The following is a 22,846-nucleotide window of genomic DNA, read 5'->3' as shown; positions in this document are numbered from 1 at the left end:
AGCCTTGGCTCAAGGAGTTTCTTCTTTTAGGGTTTTCCTTCCCACTCCATTTCTGGTGACTTACCCCTCTATTCACTTCAGCCTAGGTCTCATATCCCACCCTTCCTCTCACTGCCTTTCTCGTCTCCCCGTCACTTCATAGGCTGGCGTCACTGGACCTGTGGACATGGTTTATGTGACTTGTTAATTCCCTCTCTTCCTCGGGCACAGTGAAAGCTGCACCATGGCAAGCCTTTTGAGTGTGTCTGTAAGCCATCTTGTGCCCTATTTTGAAGTCATTTTCTTCTCCATCGCTAACACCAAATCACCTACATTTGGAGCTATGCCCTAAGCTAACCATTTATTGTGAATAAACTTGGATGGAACTTTCCCTCCGAACATGTGAAATAAATGTGACCTAATTCCCAGGGCCTGAAATCACCACTTTCCCTTTTCTCTGTCTCGGGGATCACTATCTGCTCCAGAGGGCATGCCATGGATCTGATCCTCACACATAAACTTTGTATATGTGAGTTTGTTTTTCACCTCTTGTATCTATGTATGCATGTGTGGTGTCTGTGTGTGAGTACATGTGCTATGGATGGGTGCGTGGCCATGGAGACCAGAAGAGAGTATTGGGTCTCCTGGAGTAGGAGTGACGGGCAGTTGTGAGCCACCCACTATGGGTGCCTGGGACTGAATTCAAAGCCCTCTGGAAAAGCAGCAAGTGCTCTTAACCATTGAGCCCTGTGTGTATGTACTTTTAAGTACATGGTTTTTGTTTTTCTGTTTTTTTAATTGCGTGGAACGTTTCTAGAAGTGAGGTGGTTGGTTGCTTTCTTAAAGAACTGCTAACACCATCAGGTAAATAGCAGGAGACTTGCATTACAATACACTGACATGACCGCAGATCTATGATGGCAGACTGAGAGGAGAATACGTCAAGAAGCCCACGGATGTCACTATGACAACTATGGGGAGGAGGGGGTATGCTGCCAAACCGAAACACATCGGCATGACCGTAGATCTGTGATGACCAGCTGTGGGAGTAATACCTCAAAACTTGGGCAGTGACTATAAAGTTTCAAGCATAATATGAGTAGGGATCATAATTAGAAGATTCTCAATGTGCTGTTCTAGATCTTTCCAATGAGCTGTAGTATATAAATAAAAGATTACTGTGTGAGCCAGCAAATGTTCAGCTATTGTGAGGAAAAAACTTTTTAAATTTTTGTCCTTTTGGAAGTATTTATGGTCACTTCGATAAGAGAATTGATCTAATGCATTATAGGAAGGTTTCTTACTAAATAAATGTTGTTTCACAAAGCCATTCATTTAAGGGTAAGGTTAGCTCTGGGTGACGATGCATATGAAAGGATTATGATCTATGTTGCATGCGGATGACAGATGCTATTGTCTGGGAGAAACTGCAAACTTCTGAGAATCCACACAAACTGCCGTTGTAGCAATGTATCACTTTGAAGTGCTACAATCACAGGGAGGAACATGTAAACAATGCCAAGGCAGATGCAGCAAGAGGAGCCGTTGAGATGATACGATTAAGTGGAAATTTGTATTCCTCGGACCAAGCTAGAATTTATGCTTGACAATAAAGTAGCGAAGGGCTTTCGGGCATCGAATACATCCTGAGTGTTAAGCCCATAAATATAGCAGCTAAAAACCTTTATACTTGTTCAAACAGGGTGGAAGAAAGTCTTTATTATTTTTATTAAGTCTCTTCCTTATGATGCTTCAAAAGAATTAACTTTCGAAAATTACTGGATGATACCTTTTCTCTCTCAATTAGAATAGCGTGTATTTGATTTTCTGAAAAGTTCGCCTACTCTTTTTTTCCTCCCAAGAGTTATGCTGATATCTTCTATGATATCATATCTATAATTTCATATCTATAATAATATAGATATAAAATATCATATCTATAATAGTTATCTATAGCATAACTATGAGCTAGTCATTTTTGTGGAGAAGAAATTACTTAATCTTCCCAAATAAAGTGGGTCATCTTAGGCAATGTATTTAGGTCACCAAAATCAATGCCGTTGTGTGCAACATGCCTGTATTGCAAATTTCAGAGGGTTGCTCTCAACAGTGAGATTCTTTCAGTAAATAAGTGATGTGGATTATTTTTCATGGATTTATATTAATATAACAATCCATCCTAAGGAATTTTCAATAAGACGGCCCATTTCCCCCACCATAGTTCATGAAACCAAAAATTCCAAACTTTCTGGTGTTTTTGTCATGGTGGTTTTTAATGTTTTATGTATGCTCTTTTCCAATTTTTGAATAAGAATTGAAATCATACAAATCAGGCTCTCATTTGAGAGCCTAAAAAGACACTTGAGACTCTTGCTACCTCCAGCTCCTGCGTTGTGACTATGTGTCCCTCGGGGTCCCTCACAGGCTTGTGTATTGGTGATGTCATTGACAGCTGGTGGGCTTTTAAAAAGTGACAGATTCTGAGGACCCCGATCTAATCAATGGACTAACCTGGATGGATCCAGAGTACGATGGCATTATGGGAAGTAGGGTGCAGAGCCTCCCAGGAGCCGGAAAATAAAGTTGACGAAGCAGCAGGAATCTATGAGGCATGTTCTAGAGATGAGGAATCTTCATGGAGAAGGGAGTACAGACCTGGGGATTAATCAGAGTAACCTGAGTCCTGTCTAAAGCGGGGCAACAAATCGTGAGATATACAATGAGAGACTCACTAGAGAGGGTCAGGGAAGGGGGAAATGGGGGATGGGTGCTCTTGAACAAGAGGCACAGGGACATGATGGGACTGGGGTCAGGCTATGGAGGTATGGCTGTTCACACCTGTGCACATCCAACTGGAACAAATCACAACAAAAATCCTAAGAATTTGGGAAGTGAGTTCTGGTAGTTAAGGTACCCTGACAGGTAGTTTAGCTTTCCCCATGTGCTTTGATCACGTTCATTTGATTTTTTTCATTCCAGCTACAACAAAAATAAGAGAAAACAGCGTCCAACTCATTGGCACCATTTCATCTATAATATCCAGTGTATAATAGAAATGGGAAAACGTAGTCAAACAAATGGAAATGTTTGGTCTGCCATGAAGGAGAAAGATTACATTTTTAAGAAGCAAGAAAATCATCTACTTAAAATCCAGTGTTTGCGTGGGATGGGTATCACATGCAAAGGTCTTCTGCCAGATACTCAAGTAAGGCTCTTCAAAGGGAAGGCACTTGCTTGCACTGTGAGTCGAACCATCAACCCTATTCATGAAGCACTAGCTTGAAGAGTGATTGGTAGGAGAGAGTTGTCTAGACTTCAGTATTTGGCAGATATTTTATTATAAATAAATAGTATGCCGGCTATCTGAAAGACAGCATCAAGGACAGGATCCCAGTTTTGAGGAAAAACTGAAGTGTCAGGAAGTTTTGCCTGCTACCGTTAGCTTGAGTACTTAGCTTGAAAAATGTTTGGATGTGTTCAATGGCGATGTGCACCAAAGTGATTTTGTTGTTGTTTGTTTTTGTTGTGTTGTTGTTGTTGTTGTTACATAGTGAACTACATCAACATTAAAGATGAGCACGGCTCAGTGATCCAGTATTTTCTGAGTGGCTACTTATATATGCTGTGAACTTGGACAAAGGATGCATTCGAAGTAGATCAGTGGGCTTTCATGTAACCGTGTAGAAACCCTTTAATATACTTCCAGATCAATGACTACAGATCACATCTAATATACTTCCAGCTCCAAATGGTATCAAAGAAAACGGGCAATGACTTCTAAAAGGGATACAAAGTGTTCTGATCATTTCTAAGTCTAGATTTGCTTGAACCCTCATTTTTTTTTCCACTCCTAACATACAGGACCATTACAGTGATTGGTCACTGAGCGTCACGTCTGCTTTCTTGGCCATTAAAAAGCCACTTTTTGGTTTTGTTCTGATGCATAGCAAACATGAATCCTGTTAGGTTTGCTCTCTGCCTGTATCCATCTCTCCCTCACAGCTTTTCCTTCCAGGTCGCGGCTCTGTGACACCGTCTACAGTACTCTGCGCTTTCGGTATTTCAGAATGAATTCATGACAAGTAAGAGGTCTCAGCAGGTGGTGGAAGATAAACTAATTTAGTGCCACAATTTACCCCCACTCAGTCGCCAGAATACAGGCTGCTGGATGGTCTTTCTTCATTATTACTTGGCAGCAAATGCAGGGATGCTCCTGGTTGAGACTCCCAGCCTAGGCTCTGGGCTCTCGGCACTCGCTTCAGCTCCAACACTTTTCTCCTCGCCAGCCAAATGGCCTTATTAATGGCCTCTGCGTCCTCCTCCCTGGGAAATGAGTTGCTTCCTCTCGGAGCTTCACTTTTGTGTTTTACACTTCACCCCCTCTAATTTGCTTCCCTTGGGAGGAAGTCAGACAAATCACGGCCCTTTGTAGATCTTGATCATGAGTGGGCAGCTGTCTTTCCAGCTGCTGACGGCAAGGTTGGGCCCTGTCTGAAGCAGTCACAGAATCTGGCTGGTGTAATGGTTATCTATAAAGTGTAGCAAGCTAATGACAAAACCAGCTAATGAAGCAGAGGCAAGCGTTTAAGAATATCTATGTGGATATACATATAGATATAGATATACACTCAGTCTTGTGCATATCTATGAGAAATATTTTGATACTGCGGGTGTAAAAATTGCCAGAGTAAAAACAAAAGTACGTACACACATACACAACACAGACTGATGACCAAGGAAGAGGATCAGACTTTCTCAGGCTATCAGTTCTCAAGACAAATACCCTAATCTCCAAATGGGAATATGCAAGGTTTTGTGGAACATACTGTGAATCGAACTGCCTTAAGTCATCCAGTTAGTACTGTCGTATGATGTTGTATGATGATGTATGATGTAGAAAGATATTCTCACTTACCCCAAAACTTGAATACATAACACTAGTATGAAAAGAAGAGCCTGCAATACAGCAGTAATACAGCACCAATGGGTTGTGTAAGGGTGAAGAGAGAGGACATTGATGCAGAAGTAGACACGGCTGTAGATGAAGATAATGTCGAATGGCTACTTAGGAGATGAAGATTTCGCTGTGAACCGATAGTGTTTTTAGAAACTGACGTCGTAAAAATGAAAGGGGATAAATAATAAGCAGCATAAAACAATAAATTGGATGCAATGCATGTGCCATAGTAATTTGCTATGGTCACTGTGCTGGACAGCAGGACTCCCCCAGTTATCCCCGCTGCCAGACTGTCATCTGCTGCGTCATGTCCTGAAACAACCCCAACTTCTAGACATTTGGCTATTTGCAAAGAGTCGTTCCGCAAGTTAAATGTTGCATAAGGCAGTGAAATCAAGCTCTTGGGGATACAAAGTGCAGTGATTAGGAGTATTTAGGTTTGGAGCATATGAAATTCTCTGTATCCTCCTGAAAGGTTTTCAAGTTCAAAATTTTATTAAGAAAACAGGACTATTCTTTCTTACCTACTGCCTGGCCACTTGCTATGCTTCCTAGCGTGTACTTTGGAATATTTGCCCATTTTAACATACAGCTTTTCACTACCCTCTGTACACACAGAGTCATTGAGTATGAAACAGAGCGGCGTTCATTGAGTTCTCTGAACTTCAGTGTCTGAGCAACAATCGGAGGAAGCATCAAGAATCAGCATTTTCTGACAATGGCAGCTTGAAGGGTATTCATTAAGATGTCAGCATTAGTGATTGACAGAATGGAAGCAAAATGATTTTTATATTTATAATCTATATGCTTTCTCTTTGGTACTTCTCATGGGTATTTATGGCAATAATCAGAAAACCTCTAAGTGTCTTCTTTAGTCATATATAAATAACTTATTTAATGAAATAATAAACATTATTTTAGCAAAGATGGGTTTGTGTTGAAGAAGAAAACTGTATTGCATCAAATGTACTAAAAAAAAGAAATAGAAAATTATCGCAAGCCGGGCGGTGGTGGCGCACGCCTTTAATCCCAGCACTCGGGAGGCAGAGGCAGGCGGATCTCTGTGAGTTCGAGAACAGCCTGGTCTACAAGAGCTAGTTCCAGGACAGGCTCCAAAACCACAGAGAAACCCTGTCTCGAAAAACCAAAAAAAAAAAAAAAAAAAAAAAGGAAATTATCGCAACAGGGTATTAACTCTGTTTGGGGCTTCTGATTTAATTCTTCTTATTTTCACGTGGTGCAAAAAAATACTAAACAACTGTCTGAAGGAGGTAGAAAATAATTTACTAAATACTGTATTGAAAGCCTTAATTTAGGTTCACAAAAGGATTCATTAACCCGATGGCATTCATTAGTCTGTAGACATTTAAAACCCCCACAGACATTAAGATGTTCCATATATACATGTACTTATGTGTGTGTCCATGTCTTAGTTTCTTTTCTATTGCGGTGAAGAGACATCGCAACCAAGGCAACTAATAAAAGCAAGTTTTTAATCGGAGGCTTACAGTTTCAGAGGGTTAGTCCGCGACCCTCACAGTGGGGACTATGGCAACAGGCAGGCAGGCATGGTGCTGAATTAACTGATCACTCACATCTGATCTACATGGAGGAAGCAGAGAGAAAACTAACTGGGAATGGCCTGGGCTTTTGAACCATCAAAGCCTTCCCCCAGTGACACACTCCTTCCAACAAGGCCACACCTCCTAATCCCGCCTCAACAGTCCACCAATTGGAAACCGAATATTCAAATATTAGGAGGGGGGAGTGGACCCTTTTCGTTGCAACGACAACAGAGAAATGGAGTTCCACCCAATTAATTTCCTGAAAAGACAGAAGTACTTAAGAACAAAATTCACAGAAATTCAAGATATTGTTATGATACGGCGCAGGATTGGACCTTAGCAGATGGATCCAGAGCACAGTGACTGAGGGACACACACGCCATGCAGACAGAGCTTACATGGGGAGTTTTTGTGGGGGAGGGGAAGGGAGAAAGGAGAGAGAGAGAGAGACAGAGACAGAGACAGAGACAGAGACAGAGACAGAGACAGAGACAGAGACAGAGACAGAGTTCCCCATTCTTAAAGGGACAGGCTACTGCCTGCCCTACAGGCAGGCATGACGCACTGCCGGGTCCCCAGGGGTCGGGACCAGGTGTGCCTGGATGTTAACAGGTATAACACTAGTAAGTGTATTCATACACGTTTTCACGGCAGCTATGGGGAAAATTGAAATTAACAAAGGACAAAAGGAGCAGCGCCTCCACTGCTGCCATCTGGTGGGCGAGGGATGATAATGCAAGCCAACTCGTTTCTCTGAGGTTCAGCACAGAAATGCCCTGTGAGGCTTGGAATGGTGAAGAAAACTAAATGTCCAGCAAAATTGAAGAGAAAGCGCAGCCCAAACCTCCCACTGAACCAAGTGCACGGGTGGTCAGTACTGAGGACTCAGCTAGAGTATAGCACTCAGGGAGCCCCCATGGAAAAACTGGCTAGCTAATGCCCACCAGCTCCTCGCAAGACATAGTGAACCCGAGGGTCTTCGTTAGCATTTGCGAGCGCGTGTGCACACACACAAAACTAAACAAAAATAAAACTCCCAGATGCTGGAGAGATGGCTCCTTGGGTAAGCGCTTGCTGCACAGATAGGAGGGCCTGAGTTTGAATTCTAGCACCAAATCGAAACAAAAGAAATCAAACAAAAATACAGCACGGGGGGGGGGGGGGGGCAATCGAGTCGGTAGAATTACCAGAGCGTGCTGGCTGGCAGCCTTGCTCCAGGATCAGTGAGGCCCAGAGTGTGTCAAGTGAGCAAGTCAGAGAATGATAGCGCAGGATACCCCTACCCTCCTCTGGCCTCTGCATGCGGGTGTCTTCCTGTCATTTGCATGCCCTTCACACATATACCACACACACACATGCATGCACACACACACACACACAAGGGTGCATCAATAGCTAGAAGCTAAGTATGCTGCTAAGAAATAAGATTTCTTTTGTAAAAGAAAGTGAGAGAATCTCAAAGATTACAGTAAAAACAAAGAAAAGTTTAAAAAAAAAAGCAAATGAGGCTAGAAAGGACCACCCAAGCTTAAATTTATGAGATAGAGTGTGTGTGTGTGTGTGTGTGTGTGTGTGTGAGAGAGAGAGAGAGAGAGAGAGAGAGAGAGAGAGAGAGAGAGAGAGAGAGAGAGAGAGAGAGAGAAGAATTTTCTCCACCAATGCTCAGCCCATCTGGGGTCTAGTTGGCTCTTCCTTGCATGTTGTCATCAAGTGACATTATTTTTGAGTGACTCCTGAATTTAACTAGGATTGCTTACATGAGCAAAGGTGGGAAGTTACTTACTGGAACAAATTTCTACATATGTACTCCGTGATAAGATTCATTCTTATTTATTTGCCTCTGAGGGAAGATTGCTCTGCAGAACTGAATGAATCTACTTGTGAGAAAGACTCCAGCCCCTAAGGCTTCTGTACCACATGAAATTGAGATGAAATAAAATGTTTTAAAAATCTGAGAGCAAGGCTTGCAGTGAAGCAATTTGGGAGGAGGCAGGGGCTTACCTTGTGCTTTTTATTATTATGTACGTTTAGCTTTTCATTATTACATACTTTTTATTTTGTATTTTTATTACGTGCTTTTTATTGTTACATAAGTGTAGCAGGGATATGGGCTTTCTAGAAGACAGAGTAGGAACCCTAGTTGCTGAAATGCCTTCCAAGTCATCTTACAAAGCAGGCTACCTCTACACTCAGTGTTATGTGGAAATACACAGTCAGTGTTTTAAAAGAAAAATAACTTGTTACTATTAATATATATGGCTTCAAACCATACAAACAAAGTATGAAATAAATACATTGAAGCAAATCACAGAAGTTGTCTAATTGTGTCTAAACATGTCTTATTAGGTGTACTAGATAAACAATAAAGAAACAAGTAAACCCCTAATCAAATACGATACATTGACTGCTAATTTTGGTTAACTGCTAATTTTGTGTGTAACTGTGTGTTGTGTGTAGTCACACATGTGTGTATAGGTCTGTGTGTACATATGTGTACATACTTATGGAAGCCAGACATCAACTTCAGGTGCCATCCACCTCGTATTTTGAGACAAAATGTGCCACTGGCCTGAGGCTTAATGATTTGGTTAGCCTGACTGCCCCATGAGTATCAGGGATTTGCCTGGCTCTGCCTCCCCGGGACTGGGATTATGAGCACATACCACCAAGCCTAGCTTTCAAACAATAATTTTTAAACAATTTATAATTAGAAGCTATAACCCAATCATATAGTGTGCAAGGCTAAGGAAGCATACTGGGGAGGGGGGAAACTGTTGAAAGAAGTCCCTCCTCCTCCTGCCAGAGCCTGAAGACAAATCCACAAGAGGCTGCTTAAAGGGGTATCAAGGATTTATCGGGACACACCCACAGACACAAAATAAGGTAAATAGCTGCAGGGTTTTCCATTCTGCCCAGGTGTAAATGGAACCAGCAGTCCAATCTCCAACCACCAGGTAGGAGGGGGAGGCAGATAGCCCAAGGTCATGGATGGAGTGAATACCGCTTTTGTCTAAATAAGAAGGTTCTAAACCTAATACAAAGCTATATACAATAAGAAGAATTATCAAATATTGTTCAGGACAAAGAAAGGATAATAACATATAAAAAATAGAACTATAACCAACAAGAATAATGTCAAGTAAGAAACACATACTAAATATCCAGCTTGTAGGTAATTGGCAAATAACAGAGATTATTCCAATAGCTGTCCTATCTTGAAGAATCTAAGTCTTGTACTTAATATACCTTAGCTATAAAAAACAATGTTCTCTCAGTCACTAACAGGCAGATCTCTGTGAGTTTGAAGCCAGCATTGTCTACATAGCAAGATTCAGGCCAGCCAGGGTTACATAGTAAGGCCTTGTCTTTAAAAAGAAAAAAAAAAATGGTCAGGTGGTAGTGGCATACGCCTTTAACCACAGCACTTAGGAGGCAGAGACAGGTGGACCTTTGTGAGTTCAAGGCCAGCCTAATCTACAAAGCAAATTCCAGGACAGCCACAGAGAAACCCAGTCTCAAGAAACAAAACAAACAAACAAAAATGTGTAAAATAATGAAGCTACATGAGCTGGCTCCACAGCTAACACCTGAGGCTTGCCATGTGGTATGCAAAACCTGAATGATCTCCACAAGAACCCGTTTTACAGATGGAAAGGCTGAAATCAAGAACGTTGCAGATCTATACCTAAATGCTCTTGTAATGTTTCTGGCCCCTTTGAAAGTCACCTATTACCTGTCCCCGTGTCTGATTCCTGGGTCTTTCACAACCTTTAGAATAAATTATTAGAGACCACCAGTACTCATCGAGTGAAAAACTAAATAGCATCCTATTGCATTTGAGTCTTCTAGCAGAATTTTCCCCACTGTGCCGCATCCCACACCCCTACAGTCCCCACCAGTATATTTGGTAAGCACCCTGATTTAGGACTTCCTTTGCTCTGGGATAACACAACCTAACATAACCACTCCACAGTGGAATGTAGCTTTGGGGGACCTAAATCCATGCTCCCAGGCCATGGCCTCTTGCATTTGGCTCAAGAATAAATTCTTCCATACTTCATCAGAAGTGAGAGCTGGGTTGGTGTTGACACTGTGTTGTAACATAAAATCATACAAGAAAATGATCAGAGTAGAAAATTGAGCATTGCAAGATATATTTCAGATGAAGTAATTCTTTAAATTTAGAATCTCAGATTTGGACTCTTAGTACACTCAATTTGAGATTCAAAGTGTTCAACTCTCTAGCAGAAGTAGGAACCTGTGCAGTGAGGGACCTTTCTGGCCCTTTCCTGTAGAATTTAATATTTATTAATAGTAAATGCTATTTCCTAGTGAGGAAGTATTTCAGTATTTCCATAACCTGTATAACAGCTCAGAATTACCCACGTATGATCCCTGGTCATATTAATACTCTCTCTATAGGGAAAATTATTAATTTGGAATAAGCAGGTTTGATTTCACTTAATAAATAAATAAGACGCTCAGATATGTTGTGATCAAGGGCATGTAAAGGCTGAATGATCTTAAATGATAGACAATGAACTATCTGTTCAAATACAGTCTCCTCTTGATGGTATAGCAAATCTTCACTTATATAACATGATACTCTGTTTCTCATTCTGGGATCCATAAATTTCACCTCCTGATCACGCAGACAGAACTTAGCCGTATATGAGAAAGAAAAGCTATTTCTTGTATTTAGAAAATAGGCACATCTGTCATTGTAGAAAGGTGATTCTTAAAAAACATGATTGATTTGTTGCCATTGATTCACATTTAACTAAAGCAGCTGTAGAAATGACTGTATTATTGAGAGCTACACTCATCCATTATTATATCAGATCAGATTATTGAAATGTGACTAACAGGAAGCAACTTATCAAAAGGCACAAACCTCCCTAAAGAGGGGAGCATCCATTTCCCTTCTTCCAATATTCTGATACCACCCATCAATAGGACCAAACATTCTTGTCATTTGTTTTAAAAACAGCATTTTGTATCCTGGATGTATCTTCAGTTGAGGTAAAATAAAGGCCACTCTTCTATGAATAAATAGTCGCCAAGGAACCATGACTGACATCGGAGATGATGTTTTCTGTCATACGTAGTTCAGATATCAAGGCTGTAAGCCCTAGATTAAAATGTCAGTCTGAAGTCAGCCTGGACTTGCAGTGAGGCTTTAAAATATGAATACATCGTCAGCTAAACCAAGCTAATTAACATAAGCATTTTCTTATCAATCTTATCATCGCTCACCTACAAACGTGAATTCATTTCTAAAAGCTGGTGAAGGGATGGAATACGTTTATCTAAGGGTCCAAATTTTCATTAGACCAGAAAAGTACACTGAAGATAGGTGTCATGCAGTATGCCTGCTAGTTTAATAATAATGTGTGGTCTGCTTCCAAATTGATGAAAACATTAAGTTTGTTCACAACAAAAGAATTACATTAGTATGTTTGCTATGTTCTTAAAAACATCCCTGTATGAGGAATATATTCATTTCATCACATCTTGCAATATAAGAAGTGTTAATCTTTAATATATTGAAAGAGAAAAAACATCTAGTAAGTGGAAAATAATGCATTTATTGTTCTTATGTAGTCAACATGGAGAAAAGGAAACTTCCGAGTGACTATTTGGATTTTATCATCTACAAATTCTTTCAGCCTCGTATTTTAAATACAACACTGCCCTCTAGTCCTCATTCTGCATGGTGAAGCTGTGTTTCAAAAGACCAAACCATTCTTTAATACATGGACTGTGTTTCTTTTTTTTTTTTTCTGCATATCAGTGGATTTTATTTTTTTTTCAAATTCTGCGAATTTAATTAAAGAGACTCAGACCTTGTCTTCCTTCCACTTCTTTCCTCTATATGTGCCCCCTAAATTCTTTTTTTTTAATTTATTTATTAAAGATTTCTGTCTCTTCCCCGCCACCGCCTCCCATTTCCCTCCCCCTCCCCCAGTTAAGTCCCCCCCCCCTCAGCCAGAAAAGCAATCAGGGTTCCCTGTCCTGTGGGAAGTCCAAGGAACCCCCACCTCCATCCAGGTCTAGTAAGTTGAGCATCCAAACTGCCTAGGCTCCCACAAAGCCAGTGCGTGCAATAGGATCAGAAACCCATTGCCATTGTTCTTGAGTTCTCAGTAGTCCTCATTGTCCGCTATGTTCAGAGAGTCCGGTTTTATCCCAGGCTTTTCCAGACCTAGCCATAAACCAAGGACATTGAGCCTATAATTAGTGATCCTAGAGAAGCTAAATAAGGAGAACCCAAAGAAAAACATATAGGCATCCTCCTGAATATTAACCTTCAGCAAGCGATGAAAAGAGACAGAGACAGAGACCCACATTGGAGCACAGGACTGAAATCTCAAGGTCCAAATCAGGAGCAGAAGGAGAGGAAGCACGAGCAAGGAACTCAGGACCGCGATGGGTGCAGCCACACACTGAGACAATGGGGATGTTCTACTGGGAACTCACCAAAACCAGCTGGCCTGGGTCTGGACTGTGTTTCTTAATTAGACAAGAATACCAGTGTTAATCCTGTCATCTTTTAATCTCAAATACTTACTTCTTTTGTAACTTTGAATTGGCTTTATCTCTTGATATTCTGAGTGGATATTAAGAACAGGATTGTAGGAAATGATATAAGGCTGGAACATTGCATTAAAATGTAATTGTGACACACCCAACACTGCATTTGAGTTGGGAAATTGTGGGATTCCTCTAGCTGGTTACACAAAGGAGTCTCTTCCAGCAATGCCTAGGGAAGCTTCCTGCACCCACTGCAGGGGTTGAGGCAGCACAGGAGTGTGTTAACTACCTGAAAACACCAAGCCACAGGCTCTGCAAAGAAAGCAAAAGTGTAACATTCATGACGTCTTGAATTCTGTCCTACACACTCTAGGAAGCAGGGAAGACTGGCCTGAAGAGGAGTCAAAAGCTCAACAGGAAACATATTTGCATGGTTATGGGCAGAGCTTGGGTCCTAGAAACACTTAACAAGCTAGGCCCAGCCACCCGGCTCCAACAGATCAGTTAAAGAGACAAAACAGAGGTGGAAATCAAGAAAAGGTGATTTAGTCAGTGTGGACACGTCCATTAACAATTCCCTCAAGTCTGTCTTTGAAGTCATAGCGTAAGGTTTATGTTACTAGATGAGAAGAGGCATGCAGGAGCTCAGGGCCTGTGCTGGTCATGTAGGGGGCGGTGCTCAATATGGGAATATGCTGGGGGAACCCAATTCATCTCATGCTAAGCCAGGCATTACCCAGGGTTTTCTCTGCACTCAAGTTGATGGGAACATCATTCATGGAAGCCCTTTCTTGCAAAGAGATCAGCCTATGTTTTGAGCCTGAAGAACTAACTGATTATAAGTCTTATTCTCATCACTAGGTCAATAGGGATGGCATCCACTCTGATTCCCTTTCAGCATTATCTTATGGACTTGTACACAGCTGTTCATTCCACTGGCCAGAAGTGCTAGAATGGACTTTTTTTTTTCCTAAAGTATATTTGTCAACAGAGCTTTTAGGATCAGGAAATGTAAGATCGTAAGTGAAATCCTTATTGAGCAGAACAGTAGCAAAACCAAAGCTGGGGAGTGATCTGTGTCATTAAACAAAGAAATGGATATTGGGGGAAGGAGACTAAAGGGGCCATTTAAAGTAATCTGAGAAAAATGTGATCACAATGGAATGAGAAAAGATGGCAAGGCAGACAGTAGGGCTGAAGAAATAATGACTGGAAGGTTCTCGATTTGATTAAAATAATAAATGCCCACTAGGAACTCAATGAACCCCCAGCGAGAAAGCCTGAGAGCAGAGCTGGGGGCGGGGACAGGCACTACTTCCTCACATGCTGAGACCCAGGCTGGAGAGGACCAGAGAGAAAACAGCAAAGACACATCTTCCACAGAACACAGGAAGGAATGGCAACAACATCTCAGCAGCTGTGGATGCCCACAGGTGTCCTGTGCTCAAACTAACTCAGTGTAGTACAGACTCCTTCTGCTGCCTGGAGATCAAGATGTAGAACTCTCAGCTCCTTCTCAACCAAGTCGGCCTGCATGCAACCAGGCTTCCCATCATGATGATAGTGAACTAATCCTCTGAACCTGTAAGCCAGCTTCAATTAAATGTTCTCCTTTATAAGGGTTGCCTTGGCTGTGCGTCTCTTCATAACTATAGAAAGTCTAACTGAAGCTAGCATTGGTATCACACTGTAATACTTCCCATAAAGTTATTAACCTACAATCAGTTCAGGACAACCTTGCCAGTGTGAGTGCCAAAGTCTGCCTGAACTGAACAGCCCTCTCCTTCCCCTATCAAGACGGCTTCTTCTCTTCCCTCAGACACCCTGGCCCTATTACAAGGAGTGTGATAATAAATGAAGTTCTCCTGGATAATCCAGCCTATATTCCCTATTTGGGGAGTCTTCATATATCACACCTGCTATCAAAATTAAATTTAATTGTCAGCTTGATTGAATTAAGAAACTCAGACTTAGGGAATTTTTTTTTCTTTTTTTTTTTGGTTTTTTTTTTTTTTTTTGAGACAGGGTTTCTCTGTGGTTTTTGGAGCCTGTCCTGGAACTAGCTCTTGTAGACCAGGCTGGTCTCGAACTCACAGAGATCCGCCTGCCTCTGCCTCCCGAGTGCTGGGATTAAAGGCGTGCGCCACCACCGCCCGGCAGACTTAGGGAATTTTTGAGCATTAAACAAAAGGATAAATCCAGTCTTGAATGTGAGCCACATTGTCTCTTAGGCCGGGGTCCCAGACAGAATAAAATGGAGGGAGGGGAGAAAGCCAACTATGTTGGCATCTACCTTTCTCTGCTTCCTCATCTGCCCAGATAGGAGCTGCTTCTGCCTTCATGCCTAGCCTGCCATGGTGGACTGCAGCCTCTTGACCCTGAACCTGAGCCAAGACCTCTATGTTGCCAGGCATTTTATTCCCGCTATAAAAGGACCTGAAAAATCACGTGTCTTTGTGATGGTTGGTCTTCACTGTTGGAATTAGAGTGAGTCACTTAGTTCACAATTCCACTATGGGATTAGCCTGTATGTGTCCTTGAGGGCAGTACTCAATCTACCAGAGCAAAGGTGGTTTGGTGTTCCTGTCACCATTCAACACTGCTCCAGAATTTCTAGTCTTTGCAAAACGATGGGAATAAAGAGGAATAACCATATTTACATATTGTGGCCACAAAACATCATGAGAAAAGCATGAAAAGCAGTCTCCTGGCAAATTGAAAGGATGTGGTGTTTTCCCACAAAAAAAAAAACCTCATATTCTTTGTGTGCAGTTGTGGTTAATCTTGTCAACTTGATTGCACTGAGTTTTTAGAAGAACAGTAAAGAGAGATTTTCTTTCGTTATTCATTTATTTGACTACTTGGCACTTTTACTTAGCTTCAACTTAGCCTTATTTTTAAAATTAATTGTTAGAAACAAGTTGAGATTGTTTGCTAGTTAGTAAGCGCCTGTCCCGAGTGAAAAGGCTGTAAGGAAGATGCGATCACTATTCTATAATTATGATGTTTGATGCTAGCAAGGCTCTCGAGTAAAGGGAACTAGCTGTTTACACATACCAAGAAAATATGCTGGCTTTACCAGCTAGCCTGGGTTGAGTGTAAATTATGTACTGGTATTTTTAATATGTATAGAAAATAAAGAACTTGGTCTATAAAACTGACTCAGCCATTAAAGGCTAGGCCCACAACCAAAAATATAAGGAAATAAAGGACTTTAAAAGTCAAATTCCAGTCTTCATTTTAAAAAATGATTTGTTCTGTCTTTCAATGCTGGTGAGAACACTGTATTTTCCAAAGTAACCATTACTTGTCATGTAGGAACTCAAAGTTCCAAAGCAAAGGCTGATTCAGGGCTCTCATAATACAGAGATGATGCAGTTGTTTGGACATGAAGGGAAGTAGCAGAATCTGCATTTTGTCACTGTTGTTTTTATTGATGCATCCAGGCTGGGGAAAGGGCTCAGCTGGAAAAGCATTTGCACACAAACCTGGCACATGAGTTCCATCCTTGGAAACCCCCCCACCCAAAGGTGGACAGAAAGAACCACAGATTGTCCTTTGAACCTTTGCAGCTCCTCAGTTGTTGGGGTCTGCAGACCCCTGGCCCCTTGACTTTCTTTTCCTGCCTCAGACCCTTTGCCTGCTGGAGTGAGCGGAGTAAACAACTTGTTTTCCTGTACCTCCAGCTGCTCTGAACATGGGACCCTCAAGAGTTCCTGATAGCAGGGGAGTGAATTCTGGTGGGTTTTACAGCTGGAAATCCTAAGAGCTGGGGCATGGCTATCAGTTAAGGATCCCTATATAAGCTTCCCTGGAGCACAATAATGTTGGCATTCTTGTATCAGGATGACCCGTGTCGCTGTCTGTGTGAGTATGTTTTTAAGTCTCCAACCTAGTTCCCAGCTTGCATACCGTCCCATAGTGCAGGCGCTACACTCAACGGTATGCATGCTCCATACCACATATCATGCATGTGCACATACACACACACACACACACACGTATATATACACAACAATAATAACAACGATGACGAGGATGCCAGGCATTGGTGGTGCACGTCTTTACTCCCAGCATTCAGGAAGCAGGAGCAGATGGATCTCTATGAGGTTGAGACCAGCCTGGCCTACATAGTGAGTTATAGGCCAGTCAGGCAACACAGACTCTGTTCCGCTCATGCACACAAAAATTAATCATTTTGTGCCATTGGACACCCAATCTCTATGAAAGATACCCTATATTTGATAATATAATTAAATAAAATTTGATTTCTATGTTATGAATCTATTTTCATTTATGTGTTTGTGTGTATGTCTGCTTAAAGATATACCACTTAGGTGCCAGAAGAAGGTTTTGGAATAAGCAGTTACAGGTCCCCAGTGTGGATTCTGGGAACCAAACTCAGACCCTCTGGAAGAGTAACAAGTACTTCTAACTGCTGAGCCGTCTCTCCAGATTCAAAATTTGATTTCTTTATGTGTTCTTAACATATTCATATTAAAAAATGATTTGTCACAAATTTTTAAGTTAAAAAAAGGCTGAATTCACTCAAGTCCCCAAGTTATTTTTAAAGCTATTCAGTCCTATTCTTCATTTTTAAAAAAAAATAATTTTCTTTTCCGAAGATCGAATTTTAAAAGGTGATGGGCTATGCGGATAATTATTAGAGAATAATGATGCTAATTATATACTCCGGGTAGAAGACACTCTACTGCCCTTTCATCTGTCAACTTTTACCGAAAAAGAAACGCGCAGCTTCTTTTATAACGCTTGAATGAGCAGTGGTTTAATTTTATGCACCATCAGCCAGTTAAGTTTAAGAAGCTTTCCAATCACCATCATAGAGCAGAAAGCACGGGTTTTATTATATTCGCAACAGGGAAATAATCTTTGAAGCAGCTGACCTCCTAGCCCGAAGAAACTGAATAAGGACAAACACTTTTAAACTATGCAAACCTCTTGATGCTTCAATGAAAGTTCTGAGTGGAATTACATAACATCCACGCGTTCCCCCTCCATGTATGTGACACTGAGAAGCTCGAGGTAAACATGTGCTTATTTCCAGCATTATCAGTAACATGCAGGTATGATAATTCCCTGTGATAGCTTCTATGGTTGGTTGAAAGTAACTCGCCCCCATAAGCTCATAGGGAGTGGCACTATTAGGAGGCGTGGCTTTGTTGGCCTTGTGTCACTGTGAGGGTGGACCTTGAGGTTTCCTATGCTCAAAATACTGCCCAGTGTCTGAGACCATTTTCTGTTGCCTGCCAGTTGTGGGGCTCTCAGCCGTTTCTCCAGCACCACCTCTGCCTGCATACCTCCATGCTCCCTGCCATGATGATAATGGTCTGAATCTCTGAAACTGTAAGCAAGCCCTTCCCATCCCCAATTAAATGGGAGTCTAACTGAATGAAGGCAAATAAGAGACTAGAACTCCGGCCTCACTCCCAGAAGCTAGGAAGGGAAGGCATAAATAGGCTAGCTTCTGCTCTTTCCTGATTAATCAGCATCTCTGATAGATTTAAAGCTTCCCACTGTGTAAACAAGAAACAAGCTAGTATCTCATTTCAAAGAGAGTCCAGCTGTGTAAGTCCCATTTTTATATCTTCACTTTTATTAGCATAGTGGTGTCCAGTGGTTATAATGAAAAACACTTTAAAAGCTATTGAAGTGTCATTTATTTATACAGCATTTTTTGAATAATACATTTACCACCATTGACAAAAGACCAAGTAGATAACTAAGCCAGGGAATATTTATGGATGATGGATGTATTCATTTGTTTTGCAAGCCTTGCTTAGCTGTAGGTAAATTAATACACAAATTAAATATTCATGAGCCAATTTATGTTATTGGTTTATATTATAACATCCAGATGTTATTTTCTCTTCTTTGTAGTCTATGATAAACATTTGAGATTCAAATTAACTGGTATGCCTGTGTATCATTAAAAATTAATCATGAGACTCCCTGGAAGAAAACATTTAATCTTTAAAATAAGATGGATCCTCTGGGGATCTTATTTTCTACCTTAAAATAATTTTACATCTATACCACCAGTTATACGGAGGCAGCAATTTGCTCTTAGGATCCATTTACATCATTAAAAATTATTAAAGAAATATTTTTCTTTATATGGATTAATGTAATAATTTGGACTGTATTAGAACTGTTATAAATTAAAACTACTAAAACATTAAAATTTTATTTAATTAAAATGACACTTATAAGCATGTTATAACAATTATGAGTATTATCACATGTACACCATGATATTATAAAATATTCCATTTTCTGAAAACAAAATAAAATTAGGATAACTGTATTTTATATTTCTGTTGCCTTTGGATTTGGATGAAGAACCCTTAGCTACCATGTCTGCCTACGTGCTACCATGTTACCTGCCATGCTGATGACGGACTAAACCTCTGAAAGCAATGAAATGTTTCCCTTTATAAGAGTTTGTAAGAGTTGCTATGGTCATGGTGTCTCTTCACAGCAACAGAACATTGACTAAGACAGACACCTGTGGTGGTTCCGTAATTTTAGCTATTGTGAACAGTGCTGCGATATACATTAGTGTGCAATTTTCTGTGTGATGTGTCAGCTTGGTTTCCTTTGAGCGAATAGCCATGAGTTTCAACCATAGTCACCTCCTATTCCCCTCTCTCCCGCCCCCTTCTTCTATTTCTGTACTACTTCTTTGCAACATGTCTTCCTCCTACATTCATGTTGTTTTTTTTTCATAGTACACTGAGTTTAGCTAGAACTGCTTGTGTGTGCACTGATGTGGGGTTTTTTACTGCATTGTGGGTCACCAGGCAACCATTAACTGCCCATAGTGTTGGAGCCTAATGTACCTTGCTCTGCCCATGCTGTAATGGTGGCAGGCTCCTTCTTGTGCAGGTCCTAGAAGCTAGCCACAACTGCTGTGATTTCATGAGTCCAGTGATCACATCCCATGCAGAAGACAGATCTTTAAAAAGCATGCTCCCATGTTCTAGCTCTTATATCCTTTTAACTCTGTCTTTTATAATATTGCCTGAGCCTTGGGTAAGGTGGATGATACAGATGTCCTACTTAAGACTGAGCACTCAACAGTCACTTATTTCTAACACTTTGGCCAGTTGGGAGTCTATGTATTTTAACTCTTCTTACCCAGTGCCACAAGAAGCTCCTCTGACAAAGATGAGCAGCGCTAGACTATTAGTATAAATGTACGTATTTGTTTTCCTTTCATTGAAAATAGCTTTCTTTCTCATGTAATATATTCTGTGGTGTAGGAGGGTCTTCTTTCTATGTGTTGCTTTAATTGGTTGAATAAAGAAAACTGCCTTGGCCTTTTGATAGGTCAGCCCTTAGGTGGGCAGAGGAGACAGAACAGAATGCTGGGAAGAAGGGAAATGTGGCAGATGCCATGATTCTCCTGCCCAAGATAGATGCTGGTTAGACTCATGCCGGTAAGCCAATGTGTATCAATGGTGATACACATTGATAGAAATGGGTTAATCAAGGGTTAGCCAGTAAGAAGCTAGAGCTAATGGGCCAGGCAGTGTTTAAATGAATACAGTTTCTGTGTAATTATTTCGGAAATAAGCTAGCCGGGTGGCGGGGAGCCAGATGGGATGAAAAGCAGCCCGCACCTCTTTGCTACAATTCTGATTATGATTTCCCTTCCTCTACTCCTCCCAGTTCCTCACATCTCCCCTCCTATCTTAATAAGCATAAGTATTAATAATGTAGCTTGACCATATAACCAGTTAGCAAAACAATAATAGTAGGTTTCCTCCTGGGTCTTATGACCTCCCCAGCCATGAGTTTTTGGCTAGGTTTGCCAGAAAATGATTGGTTGCCCACATAACATTTATGCAACCCACCGTTGCACCAGTGGACCAGTGCTGTGGCACGCAGGATCATCTGCTGGATAAGACCATTCTGATGGCTTTTCTTTCCCAGAAGCCTGCATGGCACCTTCTGGCACTGTGAAAGCTAGCAAACAAGAAGGAGGTTTTCAGGCCCGTTCCAGTCTGCTTTCTCTCTGTGGTAAAAAGTATGTGGTACCTCCGTCAATAGAGTCTTACCACACACTGCAGGTGGGTGACCAAGAGCAACAGAGATAGCTTGTATTGTTTGAAGAGCATTAGCGACTTCCCGGTCAATCATTCGTAGGGATATATGTTAGATCTCAGACTGTCCAAATATGAGAAATGAGCTCAGACTGAACTATAGGATTTCTGGCGGGTAGATAAAAGCCAGCATTCCTCAGGAACTTGTGAAGCTGGTTCCCACCGGCCAAAAAAAGTGCCATTTTCCTCACCTCTGACAGAAGAAACACAGAACTCTTCACTGGCGTGTACCTGTGGCTGCAGAGTCAAGTCCTCAAGTCCATGTGGTCAGCCTCCGGATTCCCTCAGTCCTTATCCACGAGCGCCTGTTCCACATTTCACAGCCCACACTAGCATTCTTGTACTTCTCGCCTCCTCTGTTAGCCTAAACTTCCTCCAGCTCATGGGCTTCCCTCCTCCACAGCTATTCATGCTTCTAACCCCAGCTGTTCTCATACTTCCTCCCTCCCTCCGTCTCTCTCTTCCTCAGTCTCTCTCTCTCTCTTTCTCTCTCTCTCTCTCTCTCTCTCTCTCTCTCTCTCTCTCTCTCTCTCGCTATCTTGCTAACCCCACAATTCTCTCCTGCTTTTCCACTTCACTATGCCTCTCCATGTCTAGTCTATGACCATGTTCACTCCCTCCCTCTCCCTCTCTACCCCTCTCTGCTCGACTCTTCCAGGTGTCTCTGGATCTTCTCTCATAGCTACAATTAAAAACCTTAACCATATCATGGAGCAGATATGTTGACCCCTTTTTTACTGTCTCCCAGGCATACAGTATCCCCATATCTGACACGAGATTTTTACTTGATGACCTTTGACTCCTGGCAAGAGCATAATCTACTCATGCAGGGTACTTCCACTCAAACTACTTTTTAATTATATTTTTAATATTTTTAAATTATCTAATAAAACTTTGTTTTGGTACATGCACATTATAGAATGGCTAAATCAAGTTGAGCAACATGCTTGCTCACTGCCTGACAGTATATGTCTTGGAATTGAGAATATTCCAGATATGCAATGCATGGTTTCTTAAGTATAGTCATCATGTTTTACAATAAATCCTTCATATACTTACAGGTAAACAACCTCCTATGCTTTGATTGTCAGATATACCTAAGGAATAAAATTATATATGACTGGGCCGGGGGGAGGGGCTGTTCACTATCCAAAGCAGGCAACAGCATACCTTCCTGTACCCCTTTGGCCCAGGAACTCAATTCTTCCCTCCTCTCCAGGTCCAGCAGGAGCCAAAAACCCCTTCTCTGGGCCCACAACTAACTCTGACACTTAGGAGACCCCAGCAGAGCCTGACCTTTTTCTCATGCTCGGGGAAGACATCACTTCCTAGATCACAAAGGACTGTACCAGCTGTGATGTGTTTGCATCTTTTTTTACATCGAAAACCCTGCCCTGCTTCACTTGAGGCTAAGAATTCTTTGTGTCCAGAGCCTGCTCTCTGAATAAAAGCGGAAGCAGACTTTTCTAAATAAAGGGCTCTCTATATTCCAAACTGCCTTCTCTGGTTACTCTTTCTCACTAAGAGGAAAGCTCTCCAGACCCTCTGGAACAAACTCTGGATTTCTTTCCAGTTCTGCTTCATAAGGTTTCACTTTCATAGAGGTTTTCAGCTGCCACCCAGCGCCTCTGATACTGTTATCCAATTTCTCCAATTGGTTCCTTGGAGATTCTAGCAGACTGCGC

General features: G+C 41.4%; 1 long non-coding RNA gene across 2 annotated transcripts in view; it reads right to left on the bottom strand.

The window, feature by feature from the left end:
• The window catches only part of LOC142847624 (uncharacterized), a 106,388-nt gene that overhangs the window by 4,817 nt on the left and 78,725 nt on the right, over positions 1-22,846 (bottom strand). For both annotated transcript variants that reach the window (XR_012910264.1, XR_012910265.1), the window contains exon 2: positions 2,491-2,634. This is a non-coding gene — a long non-coding RNA (uncharacterized LOC142847624). The remainder of the gene's footprint in view (positions 1-2,490; positions 2,635-22,846) is intronic.

This window comes from Microtus pennsylvanicus, chromosome 4 (genome assembly GCF_037038515.1).
Source record: "Microtus pennsylvanicus isolate mMicPen1 chromosome 4, mMicPen1.hap1, whole genome shotgun sequence".
Classification (NCBI taxonomy): domain Eukaryota; kingdom Metazoa; phylum Chordata; class Mammalia; order Rodentia; family Cricetidae; genus Microtus; species Microtus pennsylvanicus.
The sequence above is the reverse complement of the archived record's forward strand: the minus strand, read 5'-3'. Positions and strand labels throughout refer to the sequence as shown.